Consider the following 16,396-nt stretch of genomic DNA (forward strand, 5'->3'; position numbering starts at 1 on the left):
CAGGACCTCCATGACTTCCGCAGCCACACTGGCCACTGCTCCAGAGGTCCCAGGTACCTGGTCCCAGGTGCTGCCCGGGAGCAGCAGCGGTGCGCCAGGCCGCCCCCTTCCCGGAGGAGTGGTGGCAGGGCCCTGGGCTGCTCCCTGGCCCAGAGGAGGGGCAGCAGAGGTCAGGCCCAGGCCGCCCCTCATCCAGAGGAGCAGTGGCAGTGGTGGGGCCAAAGGCAGTGGCAGTGGCGGAGTGGCAGTGGCGGGGCCCCGAGCCACCCCCCACCCCCCGGAGCAGCAGTGACCACCGGAGCACCCCTTCCTCCCTCAGCATCTAAAATTTAGGCACAGGTATTTTTGGTAAAAGTCACGGACAGGTCACTGGCTGTGGCTTTTTGGTTATTGCCTATGACCTGTCCGTGACTTTTACTAAAAATACCCATGCCTAAATCGTAAGCCTTGCTGGTAAATCTGTTCTTGACTATAGTTTCAACCAGTTTGCCTGGTACTGAAGTCAGGCTTCCTGGGCTGTAATTGCCAGGATCGCCTCTGGAGCCTTTTAAAAAAATCGAGGTCACATTAGCTATTAAGGGATAGGTTACATACGACAGTTAATTGTTCTACAATGTCATATTTGAGTTTCTTCAGAACTCTTGGGTGAGATCATCTGGCCCTATGACTTTTTACTGTTTAATTTGTCAATTTGTTCCAAAACTTCCTCTACTGACACCTCAATCTGGGACAATTCTTCAGATTTGTCATCTAAAAAGAATGGCTCAGGTGTGGGAATCTTCCTTCTGACCTCTGCAGTGAAGACTGATGCAAAGAATTCACTTAGTTTTCCACAACAGCCTTGTCATCCTTGAGTGCTCTTTTAGCACCTCGACCATCCAGTGCCTCCTGCTTCTGATGTACTGCTAGATTTTTGTGTGTCGTTTGCTAGTTGCTCTTCAAATTCTTTTTTGAACTGCCTGGTTATACTTTTACACTGGTTACACACAGTTTATGATCCTTTCTATTTTCTTCAGTAGGATCTGACTTCCAATTTTTAAAGGACCTCTTTTTGTCTCTTTTACTCTGTTGTTTAACCATGATGGGCTCTTTTTTGTCCTCTTATTGGTTTTTGTAGTTAGGGTATACATTTTGTTTGAGCCTCTGTTATGGTGATTTTAAATATTTTCCATGCAGCTTGCAGGCATTTCACTCTTGTGACTGTCCTTTTTAATTGCCATTTAACTAGCTTCCTCATTTTTGTGTAGTTCCCCTTTCTGAAGTTCAATGCTGCTGTGTGTGGGGGGGTGGGTGGGGGGGGTTTCTTTGTATTGCCCCCCTTCAAGGATATTTATTAGAGCAATAGAGCAAGGTGAGCCTACACATTCAAAACCAACACAGTCCACAGACCACAGGCCTCCCCCTGGGGGGTGGAGGAGAGAACAAACCAGGCAGGACAGATGTGAGTCCCTCAGCCAGCACGGGAAGGGCCTGACTCCTGTGGTGATGAATGTGGTAGAAGAATCTGTATTATTAGACTAGAGCTGGTGCAGGACAGCTGGCCCAGGGACAGACAGCTAGGGGGGTGCAATGAGGGGGTCCCTCTGCTCCACCTCCCCCCACTCCAGCAGGGCTTATGGCAGAGGGAGTCCTTGAGATTGGGGGAGCTTATGGGGACCTCTGCGGCTGAACCCTTCAGGAGGGCGCGAAGAGGGGGAGCCGCAAAGTGGCCCCCGCCATGGCCTGGCCTTGGGGGTAGGCTGGGGGGACTCCGGGGCGGCGGCAGCAGCTGCATGTGGCGGCGGGAGGGACCCTGGGATGCCAGTGGAAGTGATGGAGATTGCGCGCACTCAGACCGCAAAGGGGGCGGCGTGGGGAGGGGTCACGCCCCGCTGCCAGCCCGGGGATCAGCCCGGCCCGGCCCCGCTGCAGCAGCCCTGCCTGCTTGGCGAATAGTTGGAAATAAAGCGCGCTCCAGCTTGGGGCGGGTGCTCAGCACGCAATGCGGAGCTGCCATCGGCCAGCCCCAGCCCGGGCAGCCCTGGCCCACGCCAGGCAGGGACCCCAGCGGCACATCTGCCCCTGCCTAGGACTGGCGGCTCACAGCTGGCGGCAGGGGCTGCAGCTCCCCCCGCCCCAGCGCAGCGCCCCGGAACGCCCCCTGCCCCCCGCAGCGCCCCCGCCCCGGAACGCCCCCGCCCCTCCTGCCCCCCTGCAGTGCCACCCACCCCTGCCCCCCCGCAGCGCCCCCGCCCCCTGCCCCCCCGCACCGCCCCCGCCCCGGAACGCCCCCGCCCCTCCTGCCCCCCTGCAGTGCCACCCTCCCCTGCCCCCCCGCAGCGCCCCCGCCCCCGCCCCGGAACGCCCCCGCCCCTCCTGCCCCCCTGCAGTGCCACCGCCCCCCCGCAGTGCCCCCTGCCCCCCCGCAGCGCCACCACACCCCCTTGGCTAGTCCCCGCGAGCCAATCAGCAGCGGCTGGTGGAATTTAAACCCCCGAGCCTGGCAGCCGAGCCGGGCCGGGCAGCTCCGCGCTGCAGCCGGGGTGTGTTGCGCCAGGAGCCGCAGCCGCAGCCGCAGCCGCAGCCGGAGCCGGAGCCGGAGCCGGAGCCGGAGCCGGAGCCGGAGCCGCTGCGTTCGGGGCTCGCCTCCGTGTCTGCGCCGCCCGGTCCAGCCTCGCTGGGCGCTGCGCCGGAGGGACCCGCCGCCAGCCGCACGAGGAGCCGAGCGGACCCGGCCCCGGGCAGGTAAGGGCAGCTCCCGGCGGCGGGGCGCGGCACTGGCCCGGGCAGGGGGGCGGGCAGGGTCTGCCCGGGGCAGTGAGCTCCCAGCGGCGCTGGCCGGCTCCTGCCACAGCCGGCGGCTCGGTGCCGTGGGGGGAGGCGCCTGGTGCTGTCAGTTCAGCGGAGACTCGCCCCGGAATTGCAGGGTCAAGTTCGGTTCGGTTCGATTCCGTCCAGGTCGCTTTGGTGCGGAACCAACGTGCGATGCTCGGGCGCCAGGACTTAAAACCCGTTGTCAGGTGAAATCAGGATGCCACGAGCAGGGCTCGGTGCCTTTCATTAGTGATCCAGTTCAGTGCTGCACGGAGGGAACCTGCTTCCCTTTACAGCGGCGTAGAGCGCCCTCACTCCAGCTCCGAATCGCGGCTGGATTATTGTGTATTGATCGTTTACTATGGATTCATGTTCGCACCTGTATAATGTACCCATCTCGTGGTTGATGTGCAGCGTTAGAAAACATACCAACAAACTGAGCAGTCTCCGGGCAAACAGCCGGGGATACTCTCCCGTTATTTAAGAAATTATGGCATAGTTCCTGCGGTTTTAAAAAATTCTTAATCATTATCTGAGACATTCCCCAAAAGTCCGGAGGCTAAAGCCATAGGAGTCCCCAGGAATGTTCAGCACGTGGCCAGCTGGAAAGAAGTCAAAGGATGCCGCAGTTTCGGATGGGTTCTGAGTCCGGACCTGGGAGGTGTGTCTCGGCCTGGGGCCAGTTCTGTGTCCTGCTGCTGATGTTCTTTGAAAAGCACCTGGTCCTTGGGCTCAGTAGGCCCCGTATGGAACTTGGGAAACTTTTTTATCCAGTAGTTTAATTTCACAAACCATAAAGATCACAAGTAAAAGTTCCTAGTTCCTGCGGAGGCAGAGGGTCAAGAGGAGCGGTCTGTGCGAAGCAGTAACACGGAAGAGGATCTGGCAGAGTTTAAAAGGGGTAAAGGACAGCTCCGGCTGGAGGAGCCAAGCAAGTAGGAACAGTAAAGGCCCAGTGGCAATGCACAGGCCAGTGTACACTAGCCCAGGGCTTTGCAAGGAGAGCCAGCTGAAATTTCAGTTGTTAACCCCAGGCATGGGAGGAGAGAGCCAGGCTAGCTGAGCTCCCCCCAGGCTCGTCAGAAACCACACGTGATGGGGGGGGTTTATTGGGAAAATGTGATTTTTTTAAAAACTTGCTGCAAGCTCTGAAGGGCTGGGCAGGCTAGTGCATGAGCAGGCCCCCAGAGCCTCTGCCTCCCCCCGGCTGATCCCAAAATCTGCTCTCCAGCTGCAGGGGCAGTTCCGTGCTCTCCTCGGGGTCGAGCCACCATAAATCTGCCCTAAAACTTTTCTCTCCGTAGACTAATGGAGGTGCCCAGTCTCCAGTGCATGGTAAAGAACGAGTTTGTTTTGGGGTCTCCGCCCTCCTACACTGTCTGTCTCATCCGGACTCTTCCCCGCCCTGGTGCCAGACCATCACCCTGGCTGCTCCCTGGAGGGGGGTGCACAGCCTTATTTGGATCACTTCTGTTTGTTTGGCAATTGTCAGTCTGGGACATAAGCAAAGCTGGCAGCTGGCCTGCAGCCCCTCGGGGGACATGCTCCTGCTCCCAGGAATGCCCAGGCAGGTTCTGCAAGAATTCCTCCTTACAGTGAAGGCTGGTGACACCACAAATGCAGCGTGCAGGCGAGGCACCTGGCTGTTGATTTCAGCGGGGGCCAGGGCAGGCCCTGGTGGGACGATGTCGTTGCACAGGGCAGTTGTTTTGCTGTGACAGGACATTTGCTCGCTTGCTAAGGGGGCATTCTGGTCAGCGTGAGGAAGAGGGGGCAGCTGCTAAATGCCAGTGGGAGTGGTGTGTGTATTGCGGGTCTGCAGCCCTAGGAGCTGGGGAGACGGGCCGATGTTCCCTTTGTACACGAGGTCCCCAGAGAAGCCTCTCTCCAGGCTGTGTTGAAAGCACGGCTGGCATCTCCAGTATCCCACAGTTAGCATCTCTGTGAAGGGCTCAGCACAGTCCTGGCTCACAGCCACTCACTCTCCATTGGCAGTCGGAAGGTCTCCCACCTTTCCTCAAGATCCTGGGCAGGGCTGGGACCTTCCTCCCCACCCCAGTCCACTTGCCAGCCCTGGGTACCAGGCTCAGGTGCTGGAAGGTCTGTAGCCCAGCTGGGAGAGAAAGGATCCCTCCTTTCCTGTCTGTGGTGGTCCATCACTCTGCATGGAGCTCAGCGAGGCAGCTGCACACAGATCCAGGGTGCTTTGGCCGGGCAGAGCCCTGCATCCACAGAGCCCCTGTGGACGCGCTCTGTGCCCCACTGTCCCACCACCTCCCTCTCAGCCTCCCTCCCCTAGCACTGGGGAGGACCTGCAGAGCTTGGCAATCGGTCCAGCTGGCCTCCTGAGCAAGGCTCTGCCCAGTTTTTCTGCAGAGGAAGCTAGCATCTTGCCCTTCCACAAGGAGGTACTAACAAGCCACTGCAGCCGGACCCCCCCATGCCGGCATAGCGGCAAGGCGCGCAGCTCCAGCGTGCAGCTCCTGCAGCAGCTCGGCCCTGCTCACTTCCCAGCAAAGAAGGCTTCAGTTCTCCCCTCCACCATAGTACCTGCAGAGCCACCAGAGAGTCGCTCCCAGCAGAGAGCATAGAGCACACCTGTGGCCACAGGCCACTCGCTGCCAGACGCCAGGACTGCCTGTGCCAGTGTGCGGGGCGCTGAAGCAAAGACTTCTGGGTGCAGTGACTGATCCCAGCTGTGGCCCTGCGGGGTTTAGGAGCCGGCTTGTTCCATGGCTCTGAAGCCCCATGTGATGAGGCTGACGTGGGGAACACGAGCAGGCAGTGCCTTCTGAGGCATGGATGTGAATTACCCCAGGTTACCAGCTCAATAAATATGGAGTCAGGGTTTTCTGAGCAGCTCCTTGGAAGAAAACATTGTCAGGCGTCTGGGAGCAGCACTTGGGTTTCCTGCAAATATTCCTACACAGTAAATCTGACGGACCAGGGATCCTTAATCTAATATGTGGAAGGGGAACTTAACGGCCATGAGGATGCTTCCTTCCAGCCCTGGGCGGGAGCTGCTCCATTTAACTAGAGAGTTACAGGGCTGGGAGATAAGACAGAGCTGGGAGTGGCAGGATTGTAGCCAGCTCAGGGGCTGGATGCAGGACGCAGGGCTGTTCTATGCCAGGGCACCGGGGCCAGGCCAGGTTCATGACGAGGAAGCACGTTTCCGTGTGTGTGATGGGACAGTGTGAGTGCCGTCCCTGCTGGGCAGGGCACCCCAGCATAGCTTGGCCTCTCACAACGTCATAGATCCCAAGGCCAGAACGGACCATGTGAGCATCTAGTCTGTACCGCACAGGCCAGAGACCTGCCCCAGAATCATTCCTAAGTAATCCTCTTGTTGACAGACAGGCCAAAAATTGCCTTGCCCATGGGGACTGGACCCCTTGGTGGCCCCTCCTGGTCAGGGTTACAGCGGCAGTGCAAACTACCAGGCTGGGGAAAGTTGCCCAGTTATGGCCTGTGCTGCCCCCGGCCTAAGGGGATGGAGGCCCCAGGCTGCAGAGCTCCCACTGGGGGCCTCTCCCCAGCTGCATCTGGGAAATATTTGAACCAAGGAGTGTTCCCAATTTGCAGTGCCTTTGAATCGGGCCTGATTCCTGCTCTCCAGCCCAGGCGCTGTGGGCCTGCCCGGGAGTCAGCAGAGGCTGCACGGTCTCCCTGATGCAAAGCTGGGTGAGCGAGGCTGAATCGGGCCCTCTGGGCTGAGCCCCATGTTCATGGCCCCCAGATGAATTGTTTTCTCCATTGTCTGTCCCTCACTCTTTGTGCTAACTCTGCCCAGAGAGGCTCTGGCACAAAGCAGGTATTGCAGTATCTGACTTTGCACTGTGCTGCCCAGGATCATAAGAACATAAAAACGGCCACACTGGGTCAGACCAAAGGTCCCTCCAGCCCAGTGTCCTGTCTGCCGATAGTGGCCAATGCCAAGTGCCCCAGAGGGAGTGAACCTAACAGGTAATGATCTAGTGATCTCTCTCCTACCATCCATCTCCACCCTCTGACAAAGAGAGGCTAGGGACACCATTCCTTACCCATCCTGGCTAATAGCCATTAATGGACTTAACCTCCATGAAAGGATCGTCCTGAAAGGATCGTCCTTTCAGTGACACAGCAGGTGTCTGGGAGGCAATGCCCGGGGGGGTGGGGGAGCGGGAGGCGGCTCTGGAAAGTGCTGAGCACCCAAAGCTGGGGACGGGAGATGGTGCTCGGTGCAGCTGGGTTTCCTGGTCCAAACGCACAACACTCTGCAACCAGAGACCAAACCAGCAACCGCAGCCTCAACTGGAGCCACGGGATCTTGGGCCACATGATCTTGGGCCACATGCACCCAACATCTGCACCATGAGCGCTTCACCAGTCCATGCCCCTCCCACGTGGGCAGCTCCTCCTTCACAGCCGGCTGAGCCCTGGGCTCCCCTCATCTGTTCCTCAGCTTCTTGACATTTAACCGGTGTTGTATGTCAGCACCCTGCTGCTCCTGGCTCCTCGTGATCTGCTCTGATCAGCGCTCACCTGCCTGCCTGGCTGGTTATTGAGTGCGTGGCTGCTTCACCCCCTCCCTCCCCTCCTGTACCCAGACCTTGCTCCCCCTCTCCTCCGCTAGAACTTGCCGCTGCGAGCCTTTGGGTGACAAGCAGCTACAGGCTCTTTGCCTCCAGCCCTCCCCCCATCCCTGATACACCCCCTCCATGAAAGATCCAACTCACCTTTCAGAATCTGCCCTGTTCCCTCTCCCCCTCCATCCTGCCCCCTTTTCCTTTCCCCCATCACCAGCCGGATGTTCCTTGTCTACTTGTATCAGAGGAGTAGCCCTGTTAGTCTGTATCCACAAAAACAACGAGGAGTCCGGTGGCACCTTAAAGACTAACAGATTTATTTGGGCATAAGCTTTCATGGGTAAAAACCCCACTTCTTCAGCTGCATGGAGTGAAAATTACAGATGCAGGCAGAAATATACTGATGCATAAAGAGAAGGGAGTTACCTTACAAGTGGAGAACCAGTGTCAGTATATTTATGTCTGCATCTGTAATTTTCACTCCGTGCATCTGAAGAAGAGGGTTTTTTACCTATGAAAGCTTATGCCCAAATAAATCTGTTAGTCTTTAAGGTGCCACCGGACTCCTCGTTGTTTTTGTGGATACAGACTAACATGGCTACCCCCGATACTTGACACAATGTAATCGTAAATATTCAGCAGAGGTCCCTAGGGGTCCCACCCTTGTCCTCACCTGCTTCTTCAACAGCTTTTCATCTTCACCCTCCCGGCTGCTGGCGGGGGATGGGATGGGAGAGATCTCCGCTGTTCTTGCCATTCCCCAGAAGCTGTTACAATTGGGATCCCTGAGCAACCCCAGTGGCTGCCTTTACTCTTGCGCAAAGCTTTCCCAAACTGTGCAGCCTGAAGCACAAAACTGACCCAATTCTTGAAAGTTTCAGTGCTGCCTACCGGACTCTGAGCACGGAACCAGCCTCAGAGTATCACTCCAGGCTGCTTGGCACAGCTATGAGTGGCAGAGGAACTGGTGCCATTTGCCTGCAGACTCAGGAAGATGACAGTGCATCTGTTACCCTGCCAACTGCTACAAACTGGGGTCACGATTCTCCATTTCTCTGCACCTCATCCAGTCGTTTACATCAGCCAGCACACGGTGAAGGTGAAACAGTCCTGGATGCAAAGGGTGGCGCTGCAAACAAGAATCCTTTTCTTGTTGGCTAGTCTGGTGGTAAGCATGAGACCACACTCTGCTCCCAGAGCTAGGAAAAGAACCAAGGAATGCCAATGCCCATCATTCTAGTGCTGTCTCATAAAAAGTTGTGTAACCTACTAGGATGTGTGTGTTGTCTCCTTGTGCCGGGCCCAGAGATAACGGCATGCTTGTCCCCACCAGTTACTCCTAAGGGGCCATGATTAGTGCTGTGGTTTAGAGAGATCTGGGTTCCCTCCTAGCTGATGCCCCATGGGGTGTGAGATAACGTAGGTTGAGATCTTAATTTAAAGATGATTGTTGGCATGTTTTTATATTGCAATAATGATGTTTAGAAGAGCATTTGGATGTGGTGTTCATAATATTTGTAAATTGTATTTGTGATGTTTGTATTTTGGATAATTGGAGCTGTGCCTTTAAGAATAGGAAAAGCGCTTTAGGAGAGCGGGAGTTAGAGGTGGAGAGCAGTGTGTGTTTGCACGTGTGTAGGTGTGTCTGTGTGAGCTCCCAAAAGCTCTGAACTTGATTTAATCAACATAACTCTGCAGAAAGCACCGTCTTCTCGCAGGTGCCTCATCACCATCCTACATTAGCACACTGGCTGCCTCAGGATTCTGCAGCGCTCTAGAGCCTGTCACCTGTAGGTGGCCAGAAGGCGTCACTGTACTGCGCACTAGGCTGCGGGCTGGGACTGCCTTACCCTGTACAGCACCCAGCACAATGGGCCCAGACCTCGGGCAGCCCTCTAGTCGGTGCTCCTGGAGCAAGGGCTGACAAGTGTTGGGAGCTGGTGACACTGTGTGACTGGACGCATGTGGTGGGAGAAGGGCAAGGTCACTCCGAACGGCAGACTACACAACGGGTCATCTTGTTAAAAAAGTCTCCCAATTTTTGGCCAATCTCATGATTTTATGGGGTCTGAGTGCTAGTGTTTGAACTTCCTGGCTAGCGTGCTGGGAATTTGGGCCTTGGGGGAGATCTGACAGGTCGAGGGTGGGAGCTGTCTGCATCCTGCACTGTCACCTGCTCGTCTGACCAGGCCCATGGCCTGTCCAGGTGCTAAGTGTGAGCTGTTTGGAGTGCTCATCAGGGAGGGACTGCTGGGGAAAGTCCCTTCTCCTTTGGGCCGGACAAGCTTTACGGGGAACCCGGCCACGTTCACACCTGAATTAACGCCACTTGCATTTCTCTATAGCCCAGTGAATCCTAAAACAGCAAGGGGAGAAAGTATGGGTTTTGGAGACCGGAGGCTCTGCCTGGAGGTGCATTGACCAGACGCTGCCCAGTGGTACCCAGGCAGCCGGGGCCTGTGGCTGGATCCTGACTCTCTATGATTCCGTGGGATGGACCCAGCCAGCTCCCAGGAAGTCCATGCTGCTGACCTGGGTGTGGTATGGGCATGTCCCTGACAGTGTGGGCACCAGGCACTTTGCTCTTGCTCCCCGCTGAGTCCCCCCACCCCTCTCTCCTGCCTTGTGTGGGCAGAACTGGAACAAACGTGAGGCCCAAACTCCATGTCCTGAGGAGCTGTACGGACCCTGCAGGCAAAGCATCCCAGTGGGCTTGGGTTCGGGAAGGTGTCTCAGTCTGGGCACCCTGCACAGAGCCCCTTCTGATGGCAACCATCCGGACAGAGTATATGGGACGTTTGCTCGTCCCTGCAGGTGGATGGAGAGTTCCTTTAACACTACATCCTGGCACAATGTTTTTTCTAAACTGAAATGTAATGTTACTCAGGAGTATGCAAATTCTTCCCAGATATGCATATTAACTCATTTAGTGCTTTGCATTAAATAGTGATGCAGCAACAGGTGCCTCATTTGGTGGCAGGCTGAGTCATTGAGCTCCTCAGGCTGCGTTTAGCCGTCTCTGCTGAACACTGTACATAGTGCTGTACAGACGCCTTGCGGGCCTGGCAGCAGCTGGGAGCACTGGGGCTTGCCAAAGGCTGGGTGGCAGGAGTTGTGGAGAATGTCCGGGACCAAGGCCCCCGGATCACTCAGAACCATCGAAGGCCTGGGGAGTCTGAGCGTTTCGATATTATTGTTGATAAATTGGATAGTCGAGTGCTTGGCCACACTTGGGTTCGTTATTTTCCTATGAAATATATTCAAGAGACGAAATAACCGGAGTCAGGCAGGTTGATGACCATGGTACAGGGGAAAGGTTCTGTACAATACCAGTCTCAGAAGAGCCGTCCTGTGCAGTGTCCTGTTACATTCACCTTACTCAGGTGTGCTCCCCAAAGCTACGCCCTTGGAGCCTTTCACACCCTGCTTGTTGGCAGGAAAGGGAACCGCCTACATCATTTAGCTAGGCAGCTTTTTGCCCTGTTTGTTTTGGTGCCGCAGTTCACCCCTTGAGGTCTGAGCTACGATGCACTTTATCTTTGTTTTGAATGCAGCTGAAGGCACCTCCTAGGTTTGAATGGGCAGCTCCTTTCCTGTTGTGAGGAAGAAATAATCATCTGTCCTGGTACCAGCCGGTTTCCTATCTATCCAAGCCAAGGCTTACTCCAGCTAGTGCACGGGATTCGGGCATACTTAGCACAAGTGTTCAGGATGATGCGAAAGGTACAGGCCAATTTGGGTGTATAACTGCTACACTAATACTTAATATGTACCCTTCAGGGGTTTAGCTGTGTGTATTGCAGGTCATTATCATCAGTATTCTGGTCTTGGGAACGGCTCACAAAGAGAAGTCCATTCTTATTCCGTTCAGTGCTGCAGAGAAATGCCCCCCTGGCACATGTGAAATCAACACAGCAAACAAGGCTCTTTACTACAGAGCACTCACTGGGAGCTGGGAGCAGGAAGAAAGAGAAAGTGGAATCATGCCCCTCTCTTGCCTGGGGAGAGCCCCCTCCCCAGCTCCAGGCATGTCCCCTGCTGCTCCCTAGCGCCGACCCAGGGCAGCACCTCAGCTGCTCAAACCGAGAGCCCCCCATTGACCTCAGTGGGGCTGTGCTGACCTCACCAGCCGAGGAGCTGGCCCTAGCTGTGGGCTGGTCTCAGGCACTGCTTCCTCAGTGCTGGCTGGGAGGGACAGGCAGATCCTATGGGGAGCCCTCCCTTCAGGGCCCAGCCAAAGCCCCATGTGCTGGAGAAGGGGCAGCCTGTCGCCAATGGGAAGAGGGGGTGCAGGCTTTGTGCCAGACAGTCCATGTCCTAGGGCTGGGCTCTAGCGCTCTGGGACCAGTCTGAGTGTGGACTTTCCTCTCCCCTCAGGGCCAGGGCAAGGCCAGGCTTGACAGCTCCCAGCCAAGGAGTCTGTGAGATCCAGGATAGCCCAGCACAGCAGCCGTATCCCATATTCATAGCCCAGCTCCTGGGAAGGCCTCCGGGGAAATAGGGGGTTTATAAACAACAGCCTAGTCCCAGGCCTGGGGGAGTCACAGTCTGGCAACCCCAAGGGTCAGAAATCAAGAGCCAGACATCCCCACCCCTAGGTCATGGGAATGATTTAAAAATCACGAGATTTTTAGCACTAGTAAATGTTGGGTCTTTTGCTTTGCCTTCTGGTGGCAACGCCTTTAGCTGGTCATGTTATCCAGCTTTTCTCCATATCTGCAAGCTAGAAACTCACCTTTCTGTTGTGATAAAACTCAGGTGAGCTGGCAAGAGCAGCATGCTGTGAGGGAAGCTGGGAGGGCAGCGAGCAGAGCGGGAAGCTCGGAGAGCAGTGGGCAGAGCAGGAAGCAGGAGGGGATGAGGGCTCCAGCTGGGGGTGCAGGATCTGGGGTGGGGCCAGAGATGAGGGGATTGGGATGCAGGAGGGGGTTCAGGGCTGGGGCAGAGGGTTGGGGTGCAGCAGGGGGTGCGGGCTCTGGGCTGGGGAGGGGCGAGGAGTTCAGAGTGCGGGAGGGGGCTCCAGGCTGGGGCAGGGGGTTGAGGTGCAGAAGGGGGGTGGGGTGCAGGCTCTGGGAGGGAGTTTGGATGTGGGAGGGGGGTCAGGGCTGGGACAGGGGGTTGGAGTACAGGGGGGGTGAGGGGTGCAGGCCCTGGGCAGCGCTTACCTCAGGTGGCCCCGGCTCCTAGGCCCAGGGGTGGCCAGGCAGCTCTGCATGCTGCCCCCACCTGCAGGCCACCCCCGCAGCTCCCATTGGCCATGGTTCCTGGCCAATGGGAGCTGCGGAGTCGCGGTGGGGGCAGTGCCCAGAGACCTCCTGGCCACCATAGGCGCTGACTCCGTGGGTACTCGGGGTGCTGGAGCTGCTGAAATAAACATGGCTCGTTGTCACTTACTTACTTATTTATCTCACACTTCAGTATTACCAGTGATGCCAGCACAGCTTTGGAGTGGGGGTTTGTGAGCTTGGGCTTCCTCTCCTGGCCTCCACTTCTGCAGCAAACCTCTAGGTCCTACGCAAATCGTAGCTATGACAAGAATTCTGATTTTAGCAACAGCGTGGATAGTTTTACATGTGTATTTTTGCATTCCAGATCCTTTCTATCTACCTACCTATCTATCTATCATCCATGCTTATCACCATGCTGTCTGAGCACCTTAATTACACATCATGCCAAGAGCACACCCAGGAGCTAGTAATCTCTGCCTCACATCATCACTGCTGGCTGGGGAGGATGCCTGTAAAGGCCAGTGACATGGCAGCTGGCTCCTCTGCCATTTCCATCAGGAGCTGCCCTCCCCTCAAATATCTTGCAGGGGTGGGGGGCAAAGGAGAACTAGCCAGACACTCCAATCTCTCAGGGCAGCAAGATGCGGCAAAAGGCAGCTCTGGTGTCTCCGCTCGGAGACGGCTTTGTTAAATGCTAATGCTTTGAGCATATAAATTCTTCAGTGCATCAAAATAAACAAATACATAAATCCAAGAGATAATAAAACAGAATGATGGGCCAACAACGACTAGATACATCCAACACCTTCAGGGAAAAACAGTTCCTTCCCTTGTCTTGTCACCCAACAGCTACACACCGAGATAGGCACAAACATATATGCACACGCACACACACACACACGCCGGCACAAATGCCTTTGTGACCCTCCATGGGAGCGCCATCATCTCAGCCTTTCTCTGTGCCTTTTCCTTCCCCCGAGGCTCCCCGGGAAGCCCATCCTCAAGCTGCCGGTGCTGCACAATTGTTAGCGCCTTCAGCATCTCAGCAGGGTAGGGGATCTGAGCCTGGCACAGCCGTAAGGGTTCGTTAGCTAGCTGAAGACGAGACCCATTAGCAATAACTTGCAAAGCGACACAAGAAGCCCAGGAAGGTTGGATTTTACTTTCTTTTTCATGGTTTTTTTTCCTTTCTCCTGCTTGGTTTTTACATCAGCAGTTCAGGCCTTGTCCACTCTCCTTGAAGTCTGAGCTCAGACGTATTTTGGTGGCAGTGAAATTCTGCCCCTGAGAACAGCGCAGCCTTAACTTAGACCCTGTGCGTGTGCTTACCGTGCAGTCCCTGGTTACCTGGCTTCATGCCATTATTCCCGCGGACCCGCTCCCTGGTTCATTGCTCAGGGCTGGCCATGGGCGGGCTGTGCCCGGGCTAGAGAGGTGGGAGGGAACAGAGACCCAGCAGCTTGTCGGTGTTTTGTACAGAAGTGACTGGGCGAGTTCTCAGTGCGTTGGTGCTATTTGCTCATCCTCGCCCTGCAAAGACAGGTTGCCTTAGTTACCATGACTCACAATCACTAAATAGGTATCTCTGGGCTACAGAAACAAAGGGGGATGTGCCAAGCTCTCTGGGGAGGCCACAGGAGGGGGGCTGGTGTGGGGCCATAGGAAGGAGACAGTGAGACTGAAACGAAGGACAGGCAAAGCCAACTGGATCTGGGCTGTGACGAATACCTGGCCCCGAGCTGTGCGCGGACTCTACGGGGCTGCTGGATTCCCAGGGCCAAGTCCTGCACACTCAGAGCGGCCCCCACCAGGGCACTGCTGTGGTTGATTATTTGGGCTGCAGAAGTGCCAGGAGGTGCCAGCCAGGGATGGGGCTCCTAATGTGCAAGGGTAGAAATGACGCCCTGCCACAAGGGCCTGGCAGTCTACACCTGTAACAAGAGACAGGCCAGATCTACCCAGTGGGGGTGTGAGCGGGGCAGGGTAACTGTGAAACCATCACTGCGGTCACTCTCAGTGCGGGCCCAGGCACGGAGCAGCCAGGTGCTGGACCCCAGCCCACCCACTCCCTCCTGCTGTGCCATATCTCCTGGCCCAGCACCACCTCCCAGTCCCTCCTGACCCCAAGAGCCCCTCCCCCACCCCCCAGCCCGCCCCCAGCCCAAGCACTATGTGGGATCTCTGGCCACCGTCCCACGCTCCGGACTCCCCGCCTACGTGTCCCTTCCACCCCGCTCCTGTAGCATGGTTCCTGCTCCTTCGTTCACCCGTTACACCACTGCCCAGCTTCTGCCAGCTGCGCACCTCAGCCGCACCCCCACTGCGACTGCTGGCTGGGAGCAGCCCTGGTGTCTGTGGGGGCCCGAGCTGCACTCTGTTACTGGGAGACTCCAAAGCAGCCCTGGCTTGTGGGCCCATCACAGCCTGGACGTGGGAATTGTGAGACCTGCTTGACTGAACTCGTCCCTTGGAGCAGGGCACAGAGCCCATCACACGCTATCCGCAGACAATCCAGACCATAGCTAGGCAGGGAGCTCACACTGGCCCCCGAGGAGACACGGGACAGACTGACAGATCTCGCCTGCCTCTAATGGCTCCATCTCATCTGGGCTAGCCCATCACAGATGGGAGAGTGTGTGTGCGGGGGCTGGAGGGGGGAAGGGATGGTTCCAGAAGCACCTAAGGGAGTTAGGTACGGAATTTCCTTAGGCATTTGAAAATCTGACCCATAGATCCCTATTGACATTCCCCCCGCCCCCCACCTGCACCCCGGATAGAGCAGGGGGCTCAGTGTTGGGCTGCAGCCACCGGATGGACATAGGTAGCCAGGCCAGGAATATTCTGTCCCCCATATTGTGGGGCCCAGCATCTCTGTTCTGAATTGAGGCTCTGTTGTGCTAGGTGCTGTACAAACATAGAATGAGGCCCAGTAACTGTCCTTCCTCCCTTCCCCACTCCTCTGCACAGCTGGGTTTACTCAGGATGCTGGGGACCCACTTTCCAGGCTCAGAAGGGATGGTGGGTTGTCTGGCCTGTTCCTCTCTGTTTTAGGGAGCAGCCTGCTTTGTCTCTCTCTGTTTGGGGTTCTTGTCTAAGAAATAAAGTCATGTTACATTGCACCCTTCCAGCCAGAGTACTGTATGTTAAAAGGACCTAGGGGTGACAGTGGACGAGAAGCTGGATATGAGTCAGCAGTGTGCCCTTGTTGCCAAGAAGGCCAATGGCATTTTGAGGGTGTATAAGTAGGGGCATTGCCAGCAGATCGAGGGACGTGATTGTTCCCCTCTATTCGACATTGGTGAGGCCTCATCTGGAGTACTGTGTCCAGTTTTGGGCCCCACACTACAAGAAGGATGTGGAGAAATTGGAGAGAGTCCAGCGGAGGGCAACAAAAATGATTAGGGGACAGGAACACATGAGTTATGAGGAGAGGCTGAGGGAACTGGGGATGTTTAGTCTTCAGAAGAGAAGAATGAGGGGGGATTTGATGGCTGCTTTCCACTACCTGAAAGGGGGTTCCAAAGAGGATGGCTCTAGACTGTTCTCAGTGGTAGCAGATGACAGAACAAGGAATAATGGTCTCAAGTTGCAGTGGGGGAGGTTTAGGTTGGATATTAGGAAAAACTTTTTCACTAAGAGGATGGTGAAACACTGGAATGCGTTACCTAGGGAGGTGGTAGAATCTCCTTCCTTAGAGGTTTTTAAGGTCAGGCTTGACAAAGCCCTGGCTGGGATGATTTAACTGGGATTTGGTCCTGCTTTGAGCAGGGGGTTGGACTAGATGACCTTCTGGGGTCCCTTCCAACC

The 16,396-nt window shown here is 56.1% G+C and overlaps 1 protein-coding gene across 1 annotated transcript in view; it reads left to right on the forward strand.

Moving 5' to 3' along the window:
* The first annotated feature begins 2,574 nt into the window (after positions 1–2,574).
* The window catches only part of CTXN1 (cortexin 1), an 89,935-nt gene continuing 76,113 nt past the window's right edge, over positions 2,575–16,396 (forward strand). The window contains exon 1 of the mRNA XM_048831167.2: positions 2,575–2,724. The gene's annotated coding sequence lies outside the window, so the exon portion shown is untranslated. The remainder of the gene's footprint in view (positions 2,725–16,396) is intronic.

The sequence above is a fragment of the Caretta caretta genome, chromosome 25 (genome assembly GCF_965140235.1).
Source record: "Caretta caretta isolate rCarCar2 chromosome 25, rCarCar1.hap1, whole genome shotgun sequence".
NCBI classification, from domain to species: Eukaryota; Metazoa; Chordata; order Testudines; family Cheloniidae; genus Caretta; species Caretta caretta.